Source organism: Erpetoichthys calabaricus, chromosome 4 (genome assembly GCF_900747795.2).
Source record: "Erpetoichthys calabaricus chromosome 4, fErpCal1.3, whole genome shotgun sequence".
NCBI lineage: Eukaryota > Metazoa > Chordata > Cladistia > Polypteriformes > Polypteridae > Erpetoichthys > Erpetoichthys calabaricus.
In genome coordinates, this window is record NC_041397.2 from 269455476 (window position 1) to 269481839 (window position 26364).

The following is a 26364-nucleotide window of genomic DNA, read 5'->3' on the forward strand; positions in this document are numbered from 1 at the left end:
GTGACTCTTACACATTGTGCACCTTACCGCTCTGTGACTTTACGTGGTCTTCCACTTCTTGGCTGAGTTGCAGGTGTTCCTAAATGCCTCCACTTTCCAAAAAAACAGTTATTGCAGTTGACTGTGGAGTATCCAGCAGGGGTGAAATTTTACGAACCCTCTTATTACAAAGCATCCTATCACAGTCCCACGCTTGAAGTCACTGAGCTCTTCAGAACGACCCATTTTTTTCCCAAATGCTTTTAAATTGAGACTGCACGGTTTGGTGCTCAATTTTATATAATGGGTCTGATTGAAACACCTGAAATCAGTACCTAAGAGGTGTACCCCAATATATTTGTCCATATAGTGTAGGTTGGGTGTGCAACGGGTGTCAAAAATGGGGCAAACAGAAAACAAAAAACAGAACACAAGTAATTGACTTCACAGATCTAGATGGCCAATCTATCATTGCCATCTCAGAACAACAATGCAACAGCACAAACTACTTTGTTTGCCTTACAGAGGCCTAAAGCTACCAGTCCTAGCCATGGAATGTAACGTCAAGGCAGCATGTCGGAGATGTGGAATGTAGCATGTGTGTGGCATATGGTATTGTGGGATACCCAGGGAAGGCAAGCAAGCGGCTTATGTTAGCAAAAGTTAGCAAAAATTCCAAAGGACTGTAGTCTCCCCAGGTTTAATGTTAATTTGAACACTTTTAAGTGGAGTTTTATTTTCGTTTGCTGTAATGAGATGTGGCTAGATTGTTTGTTTGTAGTCATTATTTCAAGTTTATTGATTGGTTTATTAATGTTTATGTAAATCAACATGTGTGTTTTTGTATGTACATGATGTATGGTTATGCACATTATATAGTATGTTTGCAACAACAACATTTATTTATATAGCACATTTTCATACAAAAACTTAGCTCAAAGTGCTTAAAAAGTAGCTCAAAGTGCTTTAAATCATTGTTTGCATTCTGAATGAATAGTACTGTACAAAAATAAACAAAACTTATCTGATTAAATCTAATTGGATTGTTCTTGCCATATATTCATTTCTTTTGTGCGGCCTGTCCTTTAACTCTTTTGCCTGTTCTATGACAGCAGTTAGTCAAAGCCCTCACCAAATTCCTTGCAGGTTGCCTATATTGACTTCAGTCAGTTGTGCCTTGTGATTGTATTGACTCCTTTCTTCAGGTGTGTCACATTTCACCTTGCACAGTTAAATCCTGGTGGATATTCAGTGTCTCAGGTTCTACTGATTATTGGACATACTCTTCAAATTAAAGGTATTTGTGCAATTTCCAGATTGTTTGTCTGTGTTCTGTTTTCTAGAAACAGAAAAAATGTTTTGATCACTCCTTAAACTATTAATCACTGTAGTTGCAAGAGAAATCAGCAGCATCTAGGCTGAGGTAAGGTGAATTTGGTAATGGGCGTTGAAAAGAACCACATCAGAGTGATAAAAAAAAATTAACATAACTTGCAGAAACAAATATTGATGATACAAGAGACAACTCAAGATTCCTGACTATGCCACTGTGATGCTGACATAATTTAGTTCCAAGAAAGGATATTTAGAAGTTCCCAAAATTGATTTGGGTAGATTTTCATATTCAAGAATGCTTACACGCTGTGTTTATTCACTGCAGTTCCTTGCACAGGCACATTTCTTGGTGTACTCCGTCAACAACATTACAAATGTGATGACGAATGATTATACACTTTTATCTATCCATTCATTTTTCTAACTTCTAACACAAAATTTTTCAGACATTTGACTACATTTTATATTTGATTCTTATACTCTTAATGGCTATTCCTGTTAAGCAGTATGCTAAGCTTCCTTGTTGATTTTCCAAAACCAGATCAGTTAGTGTTTTTATATGTCAATCATTCAGCCATTTGATAAGTCATCAGCTTCACATCTGAATATCTTTTTATGAGCAGTGTACTAGAGAAAGCAAATGGCCAAGGTGAATGATACAGTGAGGGAAGAGATGAATATGTTTTCTACTTAAAGTGAAAAATTAGAAACCTGCATGTGGAGGCTTCAACTGGATAAGGGTAAAAAACACATCTCAAAAAGGAAATGAGCATATAGTGTGGCTCATATTTGGCACGTGGGAGGTTGCTGATAAACAGTCTATTTCTATAAGCTCCTGGTGTTGTGGTTAGATTATAATTTGGAGGGTATGTTAAAAGATCACAGAGTATGATAAGACAGCCAGGTAATTTCATTGGACGACTCAATAAGATTGCCCTATGTTTGTCTACTAGCTTGATATAATGCCAAATTTACGAATATTAACATGACAAAGTAGAATTATTCTAAATCTCCCCTTGGAATGAATAAATTGTATCTACTTTAATCTATTAAAATTTTAATATGAAGACCCCATCAACACTTTACATTTTTGTATATTATGCTATTCATTACATTTATCTGGCAATCATTATTTACTACTATTTCCTCCTATATTTACTGAATTTATTGCAGTAGGTAAGACTGATTGGAGTCCTTTTGGTGACTCTTTAGTGCCCTACATGATTCAGTAGGCACTGCATTCTGTCCATGGATGATTCCTGCCAAGCACTCAGTCCCACCAGCATAGCTTCTGATTCCTGCTGCTCGTTAGGCTAAATTTATATAATGGAATCAAAAAGTAGATGGATATTTTTTTAATCTTAAAATAATAAACTTAAACTCTAATTTCTCAAATAAAATACAAAAGAATACTGCATGTGCCCTGCAAAAACATTGTTTTCTAATCTGTGCATAAAGAAATTTGGGTGTGGTGCTTTGAAGTCATTCTGTGTAGTCTGCTAACTTCAAAGCTGGTGAAAGTCTCAATATGTCTTTTACTATCAGTGACCAAAATGTCACTAGATTAACCTAATTGTAATAATGCAAATAATTAAAAATATGCTGTAGTGTCAGAAGGAATGGCTGTTCCAGGATGCTTTGTGCTTAGACTAAATGTTTTTTGAAGTTCAGTAAAAAAAAAAAAAAAACGTCACTAGTACTTCTTTTATGATGTCTTTTAATAAAGATTTCCCATTGCAGTTTTGTGGGTGGCTGGGTTTGCCAACCATCACCAAGATATGATGCTTGGTATATTTGTTTTGGTGACTGGAACATTAGGCAATATGGCCAGTCGTAGTAGTTGTTATACCTACCATGTAATCAACACCACCATGTGAAAAGAAAAAATAAAAGTGTCATTTTTTTGTACACGTGTGCATCTGTCTGCCACAATATGCATGTAATATACTGTATTTAAACAGATGTAGACCTTCAGCTATATTGTAACATACTTAATATAGCATATATCTTTTTGAACAACAAAAAGGCATTTAAAATGCATGTAATCTTATTAGAAAAGTGAAATATATTTTACCTTCCTATCACAATAATATCAAGCCTGGTTTATTGTCATTTCAAAAAATGAAATTGGTTAAGAAAATAAATATCTATCTATGTAATGGAGACCCTTCTACCAATGACAGTACTGTACTCAAAAAGGGGAATACAACTCAAAATGACAGTCTGAGAAGCAGGCTTTATGGGAACGTGATCGAGAAAAGAGTTGTTGGTCAAGACAGATTGAGACACACAGGGACACTGAAGAAAGCCATATGACAAATGCTGCGAGTAAACATAGGGCAAACGATTTCAAATATTTGCAAATTTATTCTATTACCACATAGCTAGAGATATAATATAATATAATATAATATAATATAATATAATATAATATAATATAATATAATATAATATAATATAATAAATGCCAGTGATAAGTTATTTTGCACCCTAGGCCAAGCTTATTAGTGCGCCAACCAACTGTTTGGTAGCTAACCCATGTGGCTAGGTCCACATGTGCCCTAGGCGAATGCCTAATTCACCTTAATGGTGGCACCAGCCCTGAATCTGTATGTATAAAAGCCAAATACCACTGACTCACTCATCACGAAATCTCCCGAACCATGAGGACTTGAAATTTGGAATGTAGGTTACCCTTTGCCCATAGGCGCCCACTTAGAAACGGTTTTAAAAATTTCGTGGTCCAAGCGCATTCTGTCTGTATGTCTGTCCGCTTTTCATGAGAGAATTACTTAGAGGATTTATATCTGGTTGTTTTCTGTAATTTGCTTGAACTTTCCGGTCGATTTTACGACTTTTATCATAGTTCGATTGCAGTACCGATGTATTTATGCAAATCCAACAGGGTGGCTGTGGGCCGAGAACAGGGGGACGGGGCCTTCCTCATTCACTTGCCAGACTCTGTTTGAGTCAGTCTACCTCTCGCCACCTGTTGGAGTGCACCTTGCCTCCGCTTAGCTAGCAATACCTGTTTGTTCAGCAGACATTATCATCTACAGATTGTTAAGAAGTAACGATTAATGTTTTTGAGATAGAGATCAGAGCACCATGTGTTTTAGAGGGTAACTGCTGATTGCCAGAGATATCATGGCCACATACTTTCTCCCCAAACGGGGAGTGCTTTCCCGTCAGAGCTGAACACGATCAAATATAGTGCCAACGTCTATTGATTTTTAAAGTTTGTCCTGTTTCATTACTGTGCGGGCAAAGCCACGGGTTACAGCTAGTATAATAAAACACTATGATGGACTGACACATTGTCCAGGCTTTGATCTCACTTCCAGTGCTCCAGTAGAATAGAATAGAATGACTGACTTTAACCAAATGCAAAACTAGTGAAAAAACAGTCAGAAAAATGAGGAGGGAAAATGTCAGTGGCCTCCACCTTTTAAACCATTCCTGTTTTGGGGGTCATCTCATTGTTGCCATTCTAGTGCACCAAAGCAGCTGAAACTGATTAACAACGCCCTGTGCTAATTAACTGACCAGATCAATAGCCCAGAAGTTTCATTGACTTGATGCCATACTCTGATTAAAAAGTGTTCCTTTAATTTTTTCAGTAGTTTATTTTAAAAGGTTGACAGTTTTTAATATTAAAAGCCTAAAAAGTACACATTTTAAAATGTAATGCACAACTCGTGCCTCTTTAAACAAATTGCTCAGATTGCTTGAAAAAGGCATAGATGGTTACCATTGCATGTTCAAGCTTTTGCTGTGATATTAATGACTAAGTTATGGCATGGGTGTAATTCACAAATCTGATATGTGTGAGAAAAAGTATTGGCACACATTTATCCATCCCTCCATGTTCTAACCTCAGTTCAGAGGCCTGGATTGTTCTAGTATTTTTCAAACAAATATTAATTTTTCATAAATCAGACTTAGTTCTACATCATGTATTAGGTTCCTTTTAATATCTACTATATTCCTGTTTCTGTAAAAGTAGGAACCGTATCTTTCTTGTTGCTCTCATTATTGAAAATGTTGTACACTGATAAGATAATCACATATTTTATGATATTCATAAGTGATTTTAGAATTATGCATTATACATTGTACAAGTGAAACCATCTAAGTGTTTCAATATGATACTCATTTAGCCCTTCAAGAAGTCATAAGTTGCAGTTGGCTTGACATAGACCTGTTCCTTAATGAGCCCTGTACTTGAGACAATGATTCTTTACTACCTTGTTAAAAGAGCCAGATGTGACCAAAGTGAATGATACATTGAAGGAAGGAGGCAAGTGTATTATGTGAGTGTAGATAGACTTTATTATCCCTAAGTAAAATTTATGTGCAGCATGAATGTACAAAACATATGGTATTGTCACACAGATACAAGAAGGTAATCCAAGACCCAAGAACTGACAATTGATGTTATCATAAGTACATGTACTCAAGATTTGTACTAAAAAAATTACCTTTAACAGTACACAATGATAATAAATCAGAATTCAGCAGCATCCCTAAGGATAAAAGAATAGAATAGTAAGAGTCTTTCCAAGCTGAAGTCACAAGAGGTCACTTGCTACTGGATTAGGGTCATAAATATGTCGTATAAAGGAAATGGGCAGATAGTGTGGTTCATATTTGGCATGTGGAAGGTCACAAAGTCCAAAGAAATTCTCTCAAAGTTCCTGTGGTTGTGGTTAAAATAGGCAGGATGTTTAAGAAGATCACAGGGTTTGATTGTAAAGTGAAGGAACGTCAGCGGAGCAGATAAGATCTGACCCATGTTTAGCATATTTACTTGATAAAATGCTAATTGTTTCTCTTTATTAATGTTAATATGGCAAACTGTTACATTTTTGATACAAAGACCTCATCAACATTTCACCCATTTATCTTTTAGCCCCCTACATCCTGAGCAGGGTAACGGGCTCAACATTTCCAATTTAGTATTATATTCTTAGTACATTTGTGCAGTAATCTTCATGTCCTTCATTCCTTGGACTTGTGACTGTAATTTAAATTAACTGGAGACTCTAAGTTGCCTCATGTAAGTCAGAGTGCCTACCCAGGAGCGGGCAAACTTGTCTTGCACTCAGTGTAATCTGTAACAGAGAAAAGGGGATACCAAAACCAGGTGAATACAGTATTTATGGAACATGTACCTCAGTAGAAGTTATCCGATGAAATGGACAAAAATGGTTATTGTACATATACAGTGGAACCTTGGTTCACGAATGTCTCTGAACACGTACAAATCGGGTTACGACCAAAACGTTCGCCAAACTTTTTCATCTGTTCATGACCACACACTCGATATATGAACAAACCAGTTTCCCTTTCGGTTTGTGCGTGCCGATGATTCCCAAACGTGTTCAGTCTCTCCCTGTGCAGCAAGAGAGAGAGAGCAGCGGGAGAGAGCGAGAGAGAGAGACACACACACGCGCACGCGCAAGAGGGAGAGGGCTGGCCACATAAGGCTGAGAAGGCAGTTAAAGAATGCACGGGCTTGTTTTTAAAGAGACTGATTCGAGACTGATTCGAGCATTGTTTTAACCTCGTTGTATTTAATGAAGACTTTTTTCTATTGGATTTTAACCTCCACTTCACTTCTGTTTACAGCGATCGGTTCATAGTGTGCATTGTTGCAATGTTACTTTTCTTGGTTGTTTATTAAATTACGGATTTTTCAAATGTTCATTTTCTTCCCTGTGCTTAAAACTCATTAAAAAAAACTGTTTTTAGCGAGCGGTTCGTAGCGCTATAGCGCAAACTCTTGCAATTTTAGTTTTCTCTGTTGTTCAAGGTTTTCTCAGTGTTATTCAATGTTTTTTCATTTAGTTTACTATTACGTTGTGCATTCTATGGTGTAATTAACTATATTTGTGCTTAAAAATCTTTAAAAAAAATATATTTACATACAGTTCGTACGGTCTGGAATGGATTAATTGTATTTACATACAATCCTATGGGGGAAATTACTTCGGGTCATGACCAAATCGGGTTACGACCAAAGTTTTGGAACAAATTACGGTCATGACCCAAGGTTCCGTTGTATATGGGAGGTATTTTCTGCACAAAAGGTAATGAAAGTTAAAATTATAAAATGAAAATGCAGTCTCTCTTTTGCAATTTCATTTTTAAAGTCTGTGCGCAAGAATGCTACACAAATTAAAAATAAAATGAAACAACCCCATTTTCGAATTTCATTTTCAGCCTGAACCGCAATGAAGTTGCAAAAATGAACAGTAAAACCCAAATAAACACTGGTGGCACCTGCTCATTGAATTTTCCATTTCCACTTTGCATTTTCATTTTCAAGTTCTCAACATGCAAGCAGTGAGGGTCAATGGGCAGGGCTTGATGATTTTCCACAATTTTTTTGTCCTTTGTAGCTGTAGAGAAACTTCGATCGATAGGATAGAATAGAATAATTACTTTGACTGTGTAATTCACGTGATTTTGATCTTTTCACCCCCATACTGTGAGCTTCACAGAGACACTGTCACACACTCTGAAGAACATGCATAATTGTAGTTCTAAAGAAATGAATGTGCTATTTAATTAAAATATTTAACATGATAGCCTTTATTTATTTATAGCCTTTATTGTATCATAGTTTACATTTATTTACACTGTATTTTGTAGTATTACATTGTACCATGGGTGCCGAACACCGTAATGGCTCTTCAGCGGAGGTGCTAAAAAATCTCTAGGTACAGATCTGTAATCTGGAGTGCCGTTTGCAGAAGCAGTACAAGGATGGAGACACTTGAGTAATGGACACCTTCTGCAGCACCACAACTACTACTCCACCTGCTAAGATGTATTTTTCCATGTGTGTGGACCAGGGCCATCTTAATGCATGGGCATGCTGGACAGTTACCCAGGGGCCCCACGAGCATAGGGGTCCCATGCTAATCTATGTATGTTGTGACTTGCTGTCAATAAATAAATGCTATACTATACTAAACTATAAATATTTGTTATTGTGTTACAAGTGGACATTGGCATTTGCCTCTGATTTAGTATTACAGTCACCTCTGCAACCTCACATGGATGTATGTGTACAGATCTCACGCACTACATAACGTAAAAGTGTATATGTTAACGTTATTTTGCAAATGTTTGTGTTGAACACTTGATTAATAATAAATAATTCATAGTAATTTCATGCTGTGCCATCTCCATCTGTATGGATTACCAATTGAGTATCATTTATATGTTGAAATTTTAGTGTTTTTCAAGTCTAATTATGTTATATTGTTCAGACATTTGTTTTGATTAATCTTTGCTGTACAGCATGTTTTTAATGTTTAAACACTGATTTTGTTGGAAGTACCAATACAATAAATATAATATAATTTAACGACCATTTACATTTTTATTCTGTGAGTGGTTGTGTAGATAAGGGCCCCAGTGCATTGCTTTGCCTGGGGGCTTATAATGCTGTTCAGATGGCCCTGGCATAGATACCGGTGGAACTTCAGGCTCATGGAGCTGGAGTTGCCACTGACACCAAGTGAGCTATGAGAAGCAGGGCCGGTGGTAAAAATTTGCATGCAAAAGACAAGTTAGATCATAGAGGTGTTGTGAAGCAGCAGTGAAGGGAGAGTCTCAAAGCTGACATACAGACCTGGAGCACGTTTTGCAATGCCAGTTCAGTAAAGGAAAACAGTAATGAAACTGGCACTGTCTGCATCTCCTCACCAGGAGGTTTGTCTACAGCTGACCAGCGTTGAACACACCTGCTGCACTGAACAACAGCACAGCACTTAACCTTCTGGTTTTGCCACCTGCCAGTGCGGCACGCAACATCCCTGCTACACCATTGGACAATGTGGCACTCCCACACCCTGCTGATGTACCATCAACACTGGCTGCATGACCGCAGCGGGAGAGAAGACCACCCAGCTATTTTAAAGAGTTTGTGCACTGTTGAAAGGAGTTGGAAGTGGCTGTTGGGGACTGACTTTGAAAGAAGGGCTATGCAACGGCACAGGACAAATGATGTCAACTAAGGGAGAGTCACCAAAAGACTGAGCTGACATTGTATCATCAATAGCAACAGCGTCAATAAAAATGGCAGCTCTGCACAGTCGCATGGGCTTTTCAAACTAGTGCGGCAAAAGGAAAGCAGTCCTTTTAAGGATAGTGAGTCACCTCAAAGAGCCATGCAAAGCGGAGGGAATCCAGTCATCGCGGTACTCGGTGGTGATGCCACACTATAATACTACAAAAATACAAAGCGCCCCATTTCTACTTTAGTGTAAATAAATAATAAATTATGATGTAATAATGGCTAATTTCTGTCATGTTAAATATTGTAATTAATTAGCACATTAATAACTTCAGAACTACAATTATACATGGTCTTCAGATTTTGAGAGACAGTTTCGCTGTGAAGCTTGCAGTACAGGGGTAAAATGATCAAAATCACATGCATTAAACACAGTTGAAGTAAAAAGTATTCTATCGATCAGAGGGGCTCTACAGCTATGAATAACAAAGAATTGTGGGAAATTGAGGTGCAAAGACCCACCCATTGATCCATGCTATTTGCATGCTGAGAACTTGAAAATGAAAATGCAAAGTGGAAGATGTGCCTTACTTTTCATTTTTGCAGCTTCAGTGCTGTTCAGGCTGAAAATGAAAGTATAAATGGGATTGTTTCATTTTATTTTAAATTTTGCAGCATTCTTATGCATAGACTTTGAAAATGAAATTGCAAACGAGAGATTGCATTTTCATTTTATAATTTAAATTTTCATTTCCTTTTTTGCAGAAAATACCTCCCAGACTTATATACAAAATATTATAATAGAATTTCCTCAGATAAAATGCAAGTCATTACTGTGTGGGTCTAATAAACACATCATTTTATGTTCTGGTTTCAAAGTGTAAAGGTCATGGTGTTTCAAAGATCTCAAAAAAGGTCTTAGCATTCCTTTAAATGTAAATTGTCAAAGATTTTAGCGACTTAAACCAACCCTAATACAAACAAAACACTTCCAGGAAAAATTATTTAAAAAGTCAATCAGTCATTTACTAACCTGCTTAGTCCTGAACAGGTATGTGGGGTCTGCTGGAGCCTTTCCCAGCTAGCACAGGGTGCTAGGCAGGAAAAAACACTTGACAGGGTACCAGTCCATTGCAGGGCAAACATCCACACACACCCCAACCAACAACAACAACATTTATTTATATAACACATTTTCATACAAAAAATGTAGCTCAAAGTGCTTTACATAATGAAGAAAAGAAAAATAAAAGACAAAGTAAGAAATTAAAATAAGACAACATTAATTAACATAGAATAAGAGTAAGGTCCGATGGCAAGGGAGGACAGAAAAAAAAAAAGAAAAAAAAAAAATTCCAGACGGCTGGAGAAAAAAATTAAATCTGCAGGGGTTCCAGGTCACGAGACCGCCCAGTCCCCTCTGGGCATTCTACCTGACATAAATGAAATAGTCCTCTTTGCATTTAGGGTTCTCACGGAAGGAGTTGATGATGATGGTCATGCAGACTTCTGGCTTTTAATCCATCAATGTTGGAACATCACGGTGCTTTGAGTAGATGGTAGTGGTGCAGGCCACCACCACATAGAAACCGGAAAAAGAAACAGAAGAGAGAGTAGGGGTTAGTACAGTTTTTAGAGCCACCATGAATAGTTATTATAATGAATTGAATATACAGAGTATCAGGATTAAACTAAAATGAAGCTATGAGAAGGCCATGTTAAAATAATGTGTTTTCAGCAGTTTTTTAAAGTGCTCCACTGCATTAGCCTGGCGAATTCCTACTGGCAGGCTATTCCAGATTTTAGGTGCATAACAGCAGAAGGCCACCTCACCACTTCTTTTAAGTTTTGCTCTTGGAATTCTAAAGAAACACTCATTTGAGGATCTAAGGTTTCAATTTGGAATATAAGATGTCAGACATTCCGATATATAAGATGGAGGGAGATTATTTAAGGCTTTATAAACCATAAGCAGAATTTTAAAGTCAATCCTGAATGACACAGGTAACCAGTGTAGTGACATCAAAACTGAAGAAATGTGCTTGGATTTTCTTTTCCTAGTTAGGATTCTAGCAGCTGCATTCTGCACTCGTTGCAAACGATTTATGTCTTTTTTGGGTAGTCCTGAGAGAAGTGCGTTACAGTAATCTAGTCAACTGAAAACAAAAGCATGAACTAATTTCTCAGCATCTTTCAATGATATAAGAGGTCTATCTTTTGCTATGTTTCTTAAGTGAAAAAATGCTGTCCTAGTGGTCTGATGAATATGCGATTTAAAATTCAGATTACAGTCAACATTTACCCCTAAGCTTTTTACCTCCATCTTGACTTTTAATCCTAATTCATCAAGTTTATTTGTGATACCCTCATTGTATCCATTATTGCCAATCACTAAAATTTCAGTTTTATCTTTATTTAGCTTGAGAAAATTACTATTCATCCATTCAGAAATACAAGTAAGACATTGTGTTAGTGAATCAAGAGATTTGGGGTCATCAGATGCTATTGATAAATACAGCTGTGTGTCATCAGCATAGCTGTGGTAGCTCACGTTATGCCCCGAGATAATCTGACCTAACTGAAGCTTGTAGATTGAGAAAAGCAGCGGACCCAGGATAGAGCCTTGTGGAACACCATATAGAATATCATGTGTCTTTGAGTTGTAATTACCACAACTAACAAAGAATTTTCTCCCTACCAGGTAGGAGTCAACCCAATTTAAGACATGTGCCAGAGAGTCCCACCCATTGACTAAGGCAATTTCTAAGAATATTGTGATCAATGGTGTCAAATGCGGCACTCAGATCTAGAAGGATGAGAACAGATAAATGGCCTCTGTCTGCATTTACCCGCAAGTCATTTACTACTTTAACGAGTGCAGTTTCTGTGCTGTGATTTGTTCTAAAACCTGACTGAAATTTATCAAGAATAGCACGTTTATTGAGGTGGTCATTTAACTACATAATGACGGCCTTCTCTAGAATTTTACTTAAGAAAGACAGGTTAGAGATGGGTCTAAAATTTTCAAAAGCAGAGGGGGCTATTTTTCTTGAGTAGGGGTTTAACTACAGAAGTCTTAAGACAGTCTGGGAAGACCCCCGTATCTAATGACGAATTTACTATGTCAAGAATATTATCAATTAGCACGTCCAATACTTCTTTGAAAAAACTTGTTGGTATTGGGTCAAGGACGCAGGTGGAGGGTTTTGGTTAAGAAATTATTTTATGTAAATCAGGTAAATCTATCCTGGTGAAAGAATTTAATTTGTTTTTAACGGAGTACTGGGGCTTAGGAGGATCTGCAGTGTTGGGGAGATATACTATGTTATTTCTAATATCATTATCATTATCTAATATCAATATCATATCATATCACGCTAGGGCCAGTTTATTATGGCCAATAGACATATCCTGCATTTTTTTGGACTGTGTGAGGAAACTGGAGCACCTGGAGGAAAACCCACACAGACACGGGAAGAACATGCAAACTCCACACAAGGAAGACGCAGGACATAAACCCCAGTCTCCTTATTGTGAGGCAGCAGTGGTGCCACCATGCTGCCCGATATAAAAGTCTAATTTCATTATAAACAATATGAAAACATAGGATGATTCTTAAAATATAGTAGAATTCTATGTTCTATACTATACTATACTATTCTATACTATACTATACTATACTATACTATACTATACTATACTATACTATACTGTACTATTAATAAAAATAAAGAAATAGAAAAATAAAAATACTATAATAGTATAATAAGCCAAATTTCCCACTTTGGAATTGATTTAGAACTACTATGATTTAGAATTTACATCTAATTGTATTTAAATACATGGTGTGAATAACACAATAAATTACTGTATATTTAAATAGATGCATCAATTTTTTAATTTTTTAATTTTTATTATAATTTTAAATATTCTTATGCCAACTGCCTTTTTGAACAATGAAATTGCATTTTAAACTCATATAATCTTTGGTCTCAAATGGTTAATTGAAAGATATCTAACATACTGAATAGGTAACATGAGTAAAAAAAGGGCTTCAAAATGAACAAACAAATAATTAATTAATTGGGCCTGCCGTGGCAGTTATTAGTGCAAAATCTCCTGCACTTGGGCGATACAAGCAAACATGCACTCCATGGAAAGCAGTCGTATGGTACAACCAAAGAAATATTTATAGTGGGATTATTTCCTCCCATGCATCTTTATGAATCTGTTGCATTTTGTCTTAGCTTTAACCTTGTCATTTAAATTATTTTTTTGATTCAATATAAACAGAAGTTTGGTGATGGGGTGAGAACCTTGCTGTTGAATTAAGTTCAAATTCTGCAATATTTAAAATATCAAGAAAAGTTGATTTTAGCATGATATCTGTGTATGTGTTGAATCGAAATAGATTTTCACATCTTAACATTACAATTTTGGTTGGAAAATGATGTGTTTCTTTGTGTTGTGTGGAGTTTCTGGATGACTACATCCCAGGAAAGATAGAATATTTTAGAACAAATGGTTTCCGAGACATCTGCCCTGAATGGCAAAACCTATACACAACGATAACTTCAGAAAATATTCACCTTTCAAATAAAGTACATCATGTTTGTCTTGTTACAGGCTACAGGCCTATTCTTTTTGGTCCAGTACTTATCCCTATCTTCTTCTTCATCTTTTCCCACTTCTATGTGAGGTCTATATTTTATAGGTTTCGGCATAATTTTTAGGGCAGAATGCCTTTCCTGATGTCCATTCTCACTATTTATTCACGCTTGGAACTGGCTCCAAACAATTTGACATATTTCATAATGACAACTGACGTAGAAAGTTGTTTTATTTAACAGAGATTTTTGCAGTCTTCTCTGTTTAGTCATAGGATCAGGCCTATTGATTTGCAAATTTTTTGCATAATTAGTTTCTGAGATATATAACTTAAGTATCCATATTTGGACATGTGGAGGAACATACATGCATGGGCAGACACCCACACACACACACTTACACTTAAAGAAATTTAAGTATATTTCAGTAAAGCTCTGTATAAAAAGATGCTAGTATGATTATCTGCATGGTACAATTTGAAACATGACACATTTATACATATTTTGATGCACAGTTAAAGTTAGTCTGGTTCACACTTGCTGTTACTGTACAGTTTTAGCTGATTTTGCATTAGTTGAAAAATAATTCATACATTTGGATCACATTTAACATCATTATTATATTTTAAAAACTAGGTGTCAGTTTTACATTTTGTTTCCTTTTGATCTATTCAGGTGCTTTGTTGGTTAACACAGACTGTGTCAAATAGCCAGCGGCTATTGTATAGCAAACCACATTTTCTTATAATGGGCTAAAATTAAAAGACTACAGTTTTGAAATGGTGTTACACCATGCCACCTACTCTGTTACTGAGCTCAAGATCATTGTATTCATGTTTTAAAGACATGAAGTGGACATTGTTTGATATGGCCGGCCGTTCATCCCGGCCAATACCCCCAGGCTGCCAGATGGAGCCCTCCCTGCAGCATGGAGGTGCCCTGAATGCCAGCAGGGAATTATGGACATTCGAGTTTTCCTTCACAGCCCTGCTGGATACCATGGGGGCCGCCAGAGGATGCTGCAGGGAGGCATAAGGACTTATATGTTCCCTATAACCCGGAAGTACGTCTTAGTCACAGCGACAGAGGGAATGAATGATGTACTTCTGGGATGAAGAAAAGTAGTTTTCACCTGACCCGGAAGTGTTAAGAATTACATGGACTGAGGGATCAGAAACACTTCTGGGTCAGGGACTATAAAAGGATTATGGGAGATCCCAGCAGTGAGCCGAGTTGGGAGGAAGGGTGACTGAGCTGCTGGGAGTGGAGGATTTATGATTGTGATTGCTTATTGAAGTATAGTGGAGGTGGAGGTGCTTTGTGCACTGTTTTATTATAATAAAATCATTATTTGGACTTTTATCTGGTGTCTGGTCCGAGGGTTCAAGGGGACGACAGCACCCCCTATCTGTCACAACATATACATACTGTTGTCAGTGCTGGCTTCACTGATTACTGCAGCTCCCCACAGTTCTATTTATTTGATGAGAAAATAAAATCTTTGAACCACAAGCACAGGTATAACATCAGCCTGACACATTCAGATCTCCAGCACTAGCTTCATTTGTCAGTCTGAAATTTGCTGCTGAATGTTTTAAGTAATGAGTTAAAGTTTTTAATGGAAAAATGCATTTGTATTTGAACATGTAAATGTTCATTTGCTGTTCTTATTACCTTTTGCATTGAACACATACAATTTTAAAATTGATTATATGTCCTTGGGCTGAAGGAGCAAAATGGAAGCCAAGGGCAAGAATCCTGCATGATTACAGGAAAACAGGGTCATTAGTGGGAGGTGTGGTGAGGGTCGTTGTGTTATTTCACTGACAGACTATATTCTGACTTCATGTCTACAGATCACCACGGAGCGGCAGTAGCAGGAGTACATGTGGAAGTCGCTTTGAGAGAGACTGTTACTTTCAATTGTAATGCTTCACTTGACAACACTGTACAGGTGAACTGGAAGAAAAGCAATTCCTGTGCAACAGAACCTCTTTTTGCTTATATTGTCAATCAGACTTTTACTAATATAACCACAGAAAGAATTAAGTGGAGTAAAGAAAATCCACTGACTCTTCATATTACTGATGTGCAGCCATCTGATGAAGGGAATTACACCTGTGTGGTGACATCAGCACAAGGAGTAAAGGAGATGAAGTGGGAGCTCACAGTCCGTCCAGGCAAAGGTAATGCTATATGTAACAGTGCTACTCAGACTCAGAGATTTATAATAAAACAAAATGTAATTGTGTTCCTTTTAAATTGATCTGTATATTAAATATTTTATTATTGAATTGTAATTATTTGGAGGGGAAGCACAGTAGTGCATTGCTTATCACTGCAGCCTCCTGGATCAAGTATCCTATGTTCAAATCCTGTACCCACTTATTGGCTTTGTAAAGTCAGCCTGTTCTTCTCAAGCCTGCATGGATTACAATGTGCTTTTTTCTCTCACATTTACAAATAAGTGCATGTTAGGGTAACCTGTGACTGAAACTTGACCACAGTTCATGTGTGTGTGTGTGTGTGTGTGTGTGTGTGTGTGTGCGTGTGTGTGTGTGTGTGTCTTGGTATGAATCTGTGCTCTGTCCAGCACTTCTTCCTCCCTTGTTTCCATTGCCATTGTGGTTGGCTTTGGCCTCTGTGACCCTGACTTCGATTAGGTGGATTTGGCTATGTATGTATTTTCAGGATTTATTTTATTTAGTTATTGCTAAACAGAGAATATAAATGTTTATCTGTTTTCCTTCCCTGTTTGATTTGACAACGTAGGGAACAACAGTCTCTCCCAAATAGGAGTATGACAATCACACAGAGGACCTGTAGTCTCACAAGAAAGAATGGCAACCTAGTTTTAGGCTGCAGATGGAAACTCACTCTGAGACAGCTTGCCAGTTCTGTGCAGGAGATACATACTGTAAGTGTAAACCTCTGCACTACTTAAAATGCAAGTTGTAATGTACCTTGTGAATAAATAATCCAAGGAATATTTTGGTATCATTACATTAATATTTCAATTAATGTATATACCAAATCCATTTTATAACCGGATTTTTCCTGATTAAAGCTGGACTCTGTACTAAGAATGAGATGCAAAAATCAGGAACCAGCCCTTTGTGGGCCAGCAGTCTACAACAGAGCACATTCACATTCACAACTGGACTGGAACTGCTTAGGACTCCCAATCAGTTTCACAATACAACTATAGCATACCAGTCAGCCACAACTTTAAAATTATCCGCCTACTATTGCGTGCATCCCACTCATGCCACTAAAACAGACCTCTGAAGGCGTCCTTTGATATCTGGCATCAAGATGTTAGCAGCAGATACTTTAAATTCTGTAAGTTGTGAGGTGGGGCCTCCATGGATCAGACTTGTTTTTCCAGAACATCCCACAGATACTTAATCTGACTGAGATCTGGGGAATTTGGAGGCAAAGTCAACATCTGAACTGTTTGTCATGTTCCCCAAATCATTCCTAAACAATTTTTGCAGTGCGGCAGGGCACGTGATCCTCCTGAAAGAGGTCACTACCATCAGACAATACAGTTGCCATGAAGGAGTGTACGCAGACTGCAACAGTCTATAGGCAGGTGGTACATGTCAAAGTAACATTCACATGAATTCACATGAATCTCCGCCGGATTACCTTTTTCCCATAGTGCATCCTGCTGCCATCTCTTCCCCAGGTAGACACACATGCATCAAGCCATCCGCATGATCTAAAAGAAAATGTGATTCATCGTGCCAGGCCACCTTCTTCAATTGCTCTGTGGTGCAGTTCTGAAGCTCACATACCCATTGTAGGCACTTTCGGTGGTGGACAGAGATCAGCATGGGCACTCAGAGCAGTCTGCGGCTTTGCAGACCCATACTCAGCAAGCTGCACTGCGCTGTGTTCTGACACCTTTTTCTCATGACTGGCTTTATGTTTTTTTCAACAAGTTTTGCTATAATAGCTCTTCTATGGGATCAGACCAGATGTGCTAGCCTTCACTTACCATGTGTGTCAATGTGTTTTGTACATCCATGATCCTGTCACTGGTTCAACAGTAGTCCTTCCTTGGACTGCTTTGGGTAGGTAACAACTACTGCATACCGGGAACACCCTCAAGACCTGCCATTTTGGAGATGCTCTGACCCAGTCGTCTAGCCATCACAATTTGGCCCTTGTCGAAGGTACTCAGATCCTTATAGTTGTCCATTTTTCCTGCTTTCAACACACCAACTCCAAGAACTGACTGTTCACCTGCTGCCTAATATATTCCACCCCTTGACAGATGCCACTGTAATGAGATAATAAATGTTATTTACTTCACCGGTCAGAAGTTTTAATGTTGTGACTGATCGGTTAATGCAGCATCCACACACTAGAATAAATCGAATGTAGCATCAGAAACTATATACAATTGTATTAGTTGTACTACCTGCATAAGATGGGTTGACATGTAAGTAATCAATGTAGACCTCAGCATATACAGTGTTACTGCTTTCAGTGCTCCATCTATTGAACTTTATTTTATAATTTCATCTAGTAATGAAATGCATTGCATTTTTCATTCCAGCAGATGGTGTATCACAAACATTATCACTGCTTTTATGAATCCCATACCAAATGGCATATAATAATAATAAATTTTATTTATATTGCACTTTATATTTTAGCAATCCCATACTGTAACAAAGACATAGCAAGCAGACAGACAAACTGATACAGAGAAACACACATTATAAAGGTGGATAAGCTGATTTCTGTTTGTCCGTTAGTTTCTCCTTATTGGAGAAAATATTTGCAGTGCACCATCTATTGGAATGTATTTTGTAATGCATGTAGCAATAAAATGAATTGCATTTTGCATTCCAACAGATGGCATATCACAAATATTAGAACAGTTTTTTAAGAATCCCATACCAACTGGTATATAATAGTGACAGAGCAACTGGATGGACACACACATACACAGAAACTTATTCTGGTGGACTGTTACACTGCCGCCCTCCTAAAATCTTAGTAGAGGGCTGGTAGAATGCCCACATCAATTCAAACACAGACAAATATTACAGGTTTTTCTATTACTAATAACTTCAGTTACTTTAAAATTGCATACAATAAAAGTGACCTATATTCTGACCACAGAATGTTTAAATGATTGGTTTACAAAGGATCACATATAAAAATTATATACAAAATAAAATGTCATACATACAGTAAATACTGTGAATTGAAACAACACAATATAAAACATGATAGAATATGTTCACATTCTTCAACTGTTCTTCAACTGCAAATTAAAAACAACCATGAGTCCACATTTACATCCACATGATCTAGCCAAAGCACAACAGGAATAAAATAAAAAAAAAAATCACTTAAAATGTCCATTACTCCCCACAACTGACCAGTAGATGGCAGCACAACATAAAATTCAAGGCATATAGTAAATAAAATACCAGTGAACGTCACTGATGCCAAAAAAAAAATCACAACACTGTATTATCTCATTTAATAATCTATATAAAAGATTAAGATTTATCATATCAGTGTTTGCCTAAAAGACGATGCTGCCAATTTAAAATCCTAATCAGCAAGATAGTTCCCCTAAAATAGAAAAAAAAAATTGTGAAATCATTTTAAACTACAACACCACAATCAGCTCAACCCATTTCCCTGCCAACTTGTCTCTGCCAATGCTAATGTCAATGTCTATCCATGCATTTACAGTATTTTAGCATGGCTCAATAATCAGCTCCATGGAAGTGCACTGCCTGGCACACTCAGTTCTGGCCTTTCAAGTAAAATGAGATAAGTGATTTCCACTGCGTTTCCACCTGTGAGCAAACTGCATAAGTAACCAGCACACCAGCAGGACGTCACTCATTCCCTACTTGCGGCTACAGGTATTTACTCCATTACTTCCGTTCTCTTCAATGTTCTACCTGGAGTTCCCATATTTCATTTCTCATTTTTTCTGTTGTCATTCTGTAGCCTTTGTTAAATGGCTGCACTATTCTAAAGCGTGAAGAGGCATTCTTGATAACTGAAAAATTATTTAATAAGGAATTTCAGAGTTTATGGATTTCCATATAAAGTCACAAGTGATATGGATCTATTTCATTCTTTTAGATCACAAAATTCAGGTCAGCCAAGACCCTTAGAGCAGAAAAAAATGACTATGGATATAATGGATATAAATGGATATAAAACTATTAGTTAAAGGTGTTTAAAGTTTGGACGTGAGGTGTGTCCTTTGTCCTGTGTTAGTTTTTTGCATTTAGATCAAATATGAGTAATCTTTATTTAATCACAGCCTACTTCTGTATGAACTACTACAGAATATTTTATGCTGCATTGTTTTCTTAAAATAATTATAATGCACAATGATACCATATTATCAGTGTTGCTGCCTTACAGCACCAGTGATCCAGATTCAACTCACACTCCAGTCACCATCTGTGTTAATTCTGCACATTTCCAAATGTTCACATAAGATTTCCTTGTATGTTCTCATTTCCTCTATCATTGTTGAATTGCCTGTTTAACTTAATAAGTGAAATTAAACTGGTCCAGTATGATGAGTGTGACCTGTAATGGACTCTTGTCCCACCCACAAATTGCTTGTACCTTAAACCCAGTGATGCTACGGTCATTTCCAAGTTTGACCCAAATATAAAAAAGCAATCCTGTTGAAATGAATAAATGATTTTTCTTATATATCATTGGATTTGTCTTAAATTTCTAACAAGTGAACCATTTACTGCTAATTTACAGTATGAAGTATTCAGATTTGGTTCATGATCTCAGATTTCGCCTCCTTGTGGCCCTTGAAAATTAATCAGACAACAAGTCATAAAGGGTAGGACACCTAAATGAACTCTGTATTATCGAAAGATGTTTTGAAATTGAAAATACATGCAGTTTTCATGGAGACATCTTTTTCAAATTAGATCCTTCTTCAGACTGATTCCATGATTGTGGGAAAGCCAGTTTTCAGGAGTGTGACATGACAGGGGCGGGTTCTGGAGGGTGGAAGCTGGAAGAGACGTCAGAGGTGGAATGTCTGTCGAACATTCGTTCTGCAGAGAGAAGAAGAGCATGGTGTAAATTATAAAGATAAATTGTTCAATTAATTTCCCAACATATCTAAGCCAACATCACAAACAATAAACAGAGTAAATTGTGAAGTAGTTTGTAATAATCTGAAGTGTGGAAATGCCTTTAAAATGTATTTTTATACATTTAATCACTTCACAGGACTATTAACGTCAACAACAACAACAACAACATTTATTTATATAGCACATTTTCATACAAAAAGTAGCTCAAAGTGCTTAACATAATGAAGAAAAGAAAAATAAAAGACAAAATAAGAAATTAAAATAAGACAACATTAGTTAACATAGAATAAGAGTAAGTCCGATGGCCAGGGGGGACAGAAAAAACAAAAAAAAAACTCCAGAAGGCTGGAGAAAAAAATAAAATCTGTAGGGGGTTCCAGGCCACGAGACCGCCCAGTCCCCTCTGGGCATTCTACCTAACATACCGGTAAATGAAATAGTCCTCTTTGTAGTTAGGGTTCTCACGGAGTCACTTGATGCTGATGGTCATACAGACTTCTGGCTTTTAATCCATCCATCATTGTTGGAACATCACGGTGCTTTGAGTAGATGCTGGTGGCGCAAGCCACCACCAAAAGGACACCGGAAAAGGAAACAGAAGACAGAGTAGGGGTTAGTACAGATTTTAGAGCCACCATGAATAGTTATTATAATGAACTGGATATACAGAGTATCAGGATTAAATTAAAGTGAAGTTATGAGAAGGCCATGTTAAAGTAATGTGTTTTCAGCAGTTTTTTAATATTTATTTATTTTTTTACTTATTTTCACTGTAATCATTTCATACAAACAGATCAATTTATAACCCAACAAATTTGAAGACTAATCAAACCCCACCCCTGAGAAGGAGAGCTTAGCTAAAGGAAAATTGCTTTAGGCTTTTTAATAAGGCAACATTAAACAAAAGAAAGGGAGAAGTAAATATCTATGTAAATAAGAGATGGAGAAGGGAGTTAAATGCGATAATAGTTATTTCTCTTATTCTAAAATAATATTGATTAAATCCTGCCATGTTTTGAAAAAATGTTGTACAGATCCTCTAACTGAAAATTTGATTTTTTCCAATTTCAAATAATATAAAACATCGGTTTCCCACTGACTTATAAGAGGAGAATTAGGATTCTTCCAATTTAACAAAATAAGTTTGCGTGCCAAAAGTGTAGTGAATGCAATCACCGTTTGCTTGTCCTTCTCCAATTCAAGTCCATCTGGAAGGACACCGAACACAGCTGTTAGTGGGTTAGGAGGGATTGTGATACCAAGGCTGTCTGAGAGGCACTTAAAAATTTTTGTCCAAAATGATGTTAGTTTGGTGCAGGCCCAGAACATGTGACCCAGTGAGGCAGGAGCTTGGTTGCAGCGCTCGCAGGTTGGATCTTGCCCTGGAAACATTTTGGACAGTTTTAAGCGAGACAGATGGGCTCGATATATAATTTTTAGTTGAATAATTCTATGCTTTGCGCATATAGAACTCGAGTGAATTCTCTGCTTTGCTACCTTCCACTCCTTTTCTGATATACTGATTAAGAGATCTTCTTCCCAATGTCCTCTTGGATCTTTAAAAGGTAGGGACTCTAATAAGATTTTATATATTGCGGAAATAGTGTTTGTTTCCTCGAAATTGAGCAGTATTTTTTCCAGCATTGTGGGAGGGTGCAAGGTGGGGGAAATCGGGGCAATTTCTGTTTAACAAAATTTCTAATTTGAAGATAGTAAAAGAAATGTGTAGCTGGGAGGTTGAATTTTGAACGTAATTGTTCAAAAGATGTAAATATGTTGTCTATATAAAGATCTCTGAGCATTTTAATCCCAAAACTTTTCCAGGTATTAAAAAAACTGGATATACTTGCGAAGGTTGAAAGAGGTGGTTCTCTTGCAGAGGTGCCACTGATAAAAGATTTTCCATCTTAAAATGCTTTCTAATTTGGTTCCATATACTGAGTGAGTAAAGCACAATTGGGTTATTAGTATATTTGCGATAACTTTCATTTATTAGAGAGCAGAGCAGGGAGTATAAAGAAGTACTACAGGATTTTACTTCCATTGCGGACCAAGCCTGTGTATGTTCATTTATTTGTGTCCAGGTTTTTATGGCTTGTATGTTTGCTGCCCAGTAATAAAACTGAAAATTAGGTAAAGCCATGCCACCTTCTGCCTGAGGTCTTTGTAGGGTCGCTCTTCAGATACGTGGGTGTTTTGAGTTCCAAATGAATGAGGTTATTATTGAATCTAACTGTTTAAAAAACGATTTATTGATATATATTGGAATGTTTTGAAATAAAAAGAGAAGTTTAGGAAGGATATTCATCTTAACAATGTTAATTCTTCCGGCTAGAGTGAGATGAAGGGTTGACCATCTATGCAAGTCTTGCTTAATTTTCTCCATACAGACGACAAAATTTTGTTGATAAAGAGCTTTATGTTTACTTGTGATATTTACCCCTAGGTATTTAAACTGATCTGCTAAGGTAAAAGGTAGGGTGTCTAATCTAATATTATATGCTTGTGAATTCACTGGAAAGAGTATACTTTTATTCAGATTAATTCTAAGACCAGATATCTTTTGAAATTCTGTTAGTGCTGTTAAAACAGCGGGGACAGTGTTTTCTGGGTCTGATATATATAAGACCATATCATCTGCCTATAGAGAAATTTTCTGTTCCAGTCCTTCTCTGACAATCCCCTTTATCTGATAAGAATTTCGGCAGTGAACCTCCAGTGGTTCAATAGCGATAGCAAACAACAGTGGCGACAAGGGACATCCTTGTCTGGTACCACGTTCTAGTTTAAAGTAGTCTGAGCAAATGTTATTAATACAAACTGAAGCTTCTGGATTGGTATACAGTAGTTTGATCCAAGCACAAATATTCGGGCCAAACCCAAATTTCTCCAATGCAGTGAAAAGGTAGTTCCATTAAATCATATCAAATGCCTTTTCTGTGTCCAATGATAGTTATATCTCTGGGGTTTTTGATTTTGCTGGTGAATATATAACATTAAACAAGCGTCGGAGATTTGAAGATAGGTGTCGGCCTTTAATAAATCCAGTTTGATCTTGTGATATTACCGAGGGCAGCACTTTCTCCATCCTTCTAGCTAGAATTTTTGAGAGTATCTTAACATCATTATTCAGGAGTGAAATTGGTCTATATGATGCACATTGTAACAAGTCCTTATTTTGTTTAGGAAAGACGGTGATCAATGCTTGTCGAAATGTTTGAGGTAGTATTTGGTTGTCTCTAGCTTCTGTAAATGTTGCCAATAAGAGGGGAGCTAGCTGAGTGGAGAATTTCTTATAAAATTCTATGGGGTAACCATCAGGGCCTGATGATTTCCCGCTTTGTAGTGACTTTATAGCGTCTAGTAATTCTGTTAGCGTTAGAGGTTTATCCAGTTCCTCAGCACTTAAAGCATCTATTTGTGGTATCTGTGAAGTATCCAGAAATGCATTAGATTGTGTGTTGTCTTCTTTGGGCTCAGTGGAATATAAAGACTTATAGTAATCTCTAAATGTGTGCATTATTTTATTATGGTCGATGATTTCTTCTCCATTCTTGTTGGTGATTACTGGTATTGCATTGTGAACTTCTTGTTTATGAATTTGTTGAGCTAAAAGCTTATTAGCTTTTTCTCCATGTTCATAGTAAAGCTGTCTAGATTTATAAATAAGTTGTTCAGTTTCTTTAGTTGTTAAGATGTTAAGTTCTGTATGTAGGGCCTGCCTTTTCCTGTGGAGAACTTCATTTGGACGCCTGGCTTGTTCTTCATCTATTCTAGTAATTTCCTTTCTTAGCTCTGACACTTTCTTGGTTTCTAATTTATTTCTGTGGGAAAGATATGAAATAATCTGTCCTCTTAAGAAGGCCTTTAGAGTTTCCCAGAGTGTTCCTGCAGAAACCTCTGTGGACGTGTTTGTCTCTAGGAAGAAGCTGATTTGTTTGGATATAAATTCTGTGCAGTTCTCGTCTGCCAATAAAAGAGGGTTAAGACGCCATCTGCGAGGTGAGTGTGAGGGGCTTAATGATTTTAGCTCCAAGACTAGAGAGGCATGGTCAGAGATAACAATTGTGTCATATTTGCATGATTTAATTGTAGGCAGGAAATTATTATCTATAAAATAATAATCAATTCTTGAGTAACTATAATGCACTGGTGAGTAGAACGAATATGTTCTTGAGTTTGGGTTAAGAAACCTCCAGGGGTCTGATAAGTTGTGATCATTCAAAAACTGTGTAATTATCTTTGCAGTATTAGATGTCGTCCCCCCTGTCACAGGAGTCCTATCTAAGAGTGGATTTAAAACACAATCAAAGTCCCCAGCCATTATAATTTTATGAGTGTTCACATTGGGAATGGATGCAAGTAGATTTTGCATGAATTCCTTATCATCAACATTGGGTGCATAAACATTTATCAAAATCATTTTACTGTTATACAAGTTGCCCATGACCATCACATATCTCCCTTCGGGGTCCAACACTACATCTGATGCTACAAATGGAACTGTTCTATGTATGAGAATTCCCACCCCTCTAGTTTTCTTTATAAAGCTAGAATGGAACATTTGGCCAGTCCAGTCTTTTTGTAATCTGAACTGATCCTTGGTTAGTAAGTGGGTCTCCTGTAAAAATACTATTTTAGCGTTTAAGCCTGTTAGGTGAGAGCATACTTTCTTTCTCTTTAATTCGTGATTCAGGCCTTTAACATTCCAGCTCACAAAGTTAACTGTCCCATCATGGAGACATTGATTCTGAGTTTTTAATGTCATTATAGTTTTAATTGGTAATATGGCAGTTTTAATCTTAGTTTCAAGATTCCCCATGAGTTATTGCATTTTAGCCTATTGTTGCATTGATATTTATAATTATAAGAATTACAAGAATAGATTAGATATAACCTGCTCTCCGTCTCTCCCCCCTTTCCCCCCCCCCCCCCAATTTTGCCTCCCCACATGAGGCTAGATCCCACTTCGCGATGTTCCAGTCCTCTGACATATGAAGAGACAGAGCACGTCCAAAACAAAACAAACCCCACCCTGCAGCGGCGTTACAGAATTAAAACAGAGATGTCTTTTACAGTTAAATCCTTAATACTATCTGCCGAAAATGTTCTCATTAACAATATTTAAGCTTGAAATAATCTTCAGCGCTTTTAAGTTAAGATATTAAGATTTAAAAAAAAAAAAAAAAAAAAAAAAAACCCTGGGAATGATTTTAAAAACTAGTCTAGGATAAACCTGGTAATTCCTACTGTAATAGTATAATGGTAATTATATAAATAGTAGAACAAGCAATAA

General features: G+C 36.9%; 1 long non-coding RNA gene across 1 annotated transcript in view; it reads right to left on the minus strand.

Moving 5' to 3' along the window:
- Positions 1–15797: 15797 nt before the first annotated feature.
- LOC127527444 (uncharacterized) overlaps positions 15798–26364 on the minus strand; it is a 61508-nt gene continuing 50941 nt past the window's right edge. The window contains exon 2 of the long non-coding RNA XR_007934748.1: positions 15798–15941. This is a non-coding gene — a long non-coding RNA (uncharacterized LOC127527444). The remainder of the gene's footprint in view (positions 15942–26364) is intronic.